Genomic DNA, 2,531 nt, shown 5'->3' on the forward strand with positions numbered 1-2,531 from the left:
GGAGTGTCCACTCCATGGCACTGAGTTTGGTTTGGGGTTCGGGGGGCCGGAACCCTACGGATTCCACATGCAACAGCTGGGGCCATGTAGGCTTCCTGGAACTCCCCCGCCCCCAGCCCCACTGCTCTACAGCTAACAGCAGACAATGCTCACAGGGAAGCCCACCCTCCCAGCCCACCCTCCCAGCTACACAAGGAACTCCCCAGCAGGCAGGCAGGCACCGCCCTCTTGTTCCAGCACAGGGTCCACAGTGGCAGTCCCAGTCAAGCCCGACCCAGATGCCCCCACTCTCAAGGTAGGGCGGGGTGCAAGTGAGCAGTGGGTACAGCTCATGAGGCCAGGAACCAAGGACTGCCCAGCCGGCCTGGCAGTGATGGACAAGCTGGCTTTCTGCTGACTCAGCAGGGAGTCTGCAGTCTGGTCAGGAGCACAGGAGGGATGCTCCCCTCAGGTAGGCACATGACCTACCTGCCCGCATCCCCTCCCCTGAACATGAACAAGGAGGTGGCAAATAGCCCCAGAGGAAGGGGCTGTCTAAGTGTCTGTCCTCAAAGCAGGCCACAGAAGCCACTCTCAGCGCTCACATTTAAAAAAAAGAAGAAGAAATCAAACTCATCAAGTCGATGTTGACTCACAGTGGACCCTACAGGACAGGGCAGAACTGCCCCTGTGGGTTTCCGAGACTGTCACTCTTTACCGGAGTAGAAAGTCCCATCTTCCCCCTGCAGAACAGGCTGGTAGTTTCGAACTGCTGGCCTTGCAGTTGGCAGCTCACCGCATGACCCCTGCTCCCCCAGGACTCTTACAGCAGACACAGCAGTGCTAAGGAAAGAACACCTGAAGGGGTGCATCCTAAAGTTGGCAGCCGGAAACCCCAAGGAGGGAGCGGTTCCACTCTGTTCCCCGAGGGCCACCATGACTCGGAAATGCACGGGTTTGTTGGGTTTGGGTGTTTAATTGAGACCAAGGTTGACTAGTGTTTACCTGGAGCAGCAGGCTAAAGGGATTGGTGGGGGTGGGGGGTGGCAGCTGCTCACTGCTTAGGGATCCCTGGGCTGCTTCTGTTGACAGTAACAGGCTAATTGGGGAACAAATTAAGAGGATGGTCCCCAAGACCTCTAGCACAATCCGCGTCCCTGACAAGAAAAGGTGGGAATGGCAAATGTTTGCGTCCCTACAGTGACTGGAATTAACAAAGGACATTCGGGATGGTGAAGTGCACATGTGGGTCCCACCCCTGTGGCACCGGCCCTGGTGCCACGGTTTCTCCTTCAGGGCACACTGGCCCCACTCGGCAAGGGCAGTGCCCTCCAGCCGGGCCGCTGGGCGACTGACGAGCATGTTATATTTTAATAGTCATTTCAATTGACCATAAAAAGACTGCGCCATAATAAAATGGCTTTTGCACCGTGGTAGAAATGCTTAGCAAGAGATGAGACATACTTAGCGGAGGCAATAAAAACCTATTTGCTTGCATCTCGGGTTGCTGGAGAACAGGACAAAGGAGGCGAAGGCAGGAGACGACCCAGCCAAGAAAGTGGCTGCAACACCCTGTCAGCCATGATACCCAACAGGCAGGATGCAACGGGGGTTTTCCTAACGCCTGAGCAAAACCCCGAGTGCCCCCCGGCTCTCCCTGCTCGTGTACTCCTTTTCTAACTGCTGAAGCAGCCCCTGGACATTAGAAGGCTCCCCTTTCCCTGAGCTCACTGCTGCACCACCCGGCTTGCCTAGTTCCCATGTGACATGGCCACACATTGGAGGGGACCAGCAAACGCACAGGGAAGAGGCCCCCACGGTCACGCGCTGCACTGGCTCCCCAGAGGAAACACGCTCTGCACCCTAGCTGCTCTGCCTGCGGGCCACCACTCTTCTGTCAGCCTGTACTGTGGCTTCGGTGTTGCTGTCGTGTCAGAAGCTGGGCCTTGGTCTTTAAAAAACAGCAGGCCACCCAGGGTAGGAAGTTGCTGGGTGTTTCCAGGCGAAGGCGGACTGGGAAGGAGGCCCTGGAGTTCAGCCGCTGGAAAGCTTGGCAAGCGAAAGCCTTGTGTGCAATGGCGGACATGGTCAGATGACGTGCCCGGGAGACGAATGACCACTCCAAGTAATGACCCCGATGACACGGCTGGAGGAGAGCCTTTGGGACCTTCCTTCACTTGTACACCACGGCTCAAAATGAGCCCATACGGTTTCAAATGCCCACGAGTCATGAAAATGTGGAACATAAGAAGTGTGAATCCAGGAAAACTGGGCAAGAGTCAGCGTGTGGGATAGACGTCCAGGACAAGGGCAAGTCACCCACGATGAGACCCATGCTTGACAGCGGAGAAGGCACCCTTAGTGGGCCAGAAGGGACCGGCGCTGGCTGTTTCGATGTAGACGTTTCGATGTAGACAATACTATGGTCTGCTACTCCCGCAATGACAAACTGAGGAGAAATCACATCATCAAAACGAGCAGCTCAACATCTATCCTGTAAGTACAGTGCTGTCGGTGAGAAGACATTATTCACACCCCTAAAGGAAGGTCAG

This window comes from Echinops telfairi, unplaced genomic scaffold (genome assembly GCF_000313985.2).
Source record: "Echinops telfairi isolate 266 unplaced genomic scaffold, ASM31398v2 ScPeMD7_70;HRSCAF=299, whole genome shotgun sequence".
Classification (NCBI taxonomy): Eukaryota; Metazoa; Chordata; class Mammalia; order Afrosoricida; family Tenrecidae; genus Echinops; species Echinops telfairi.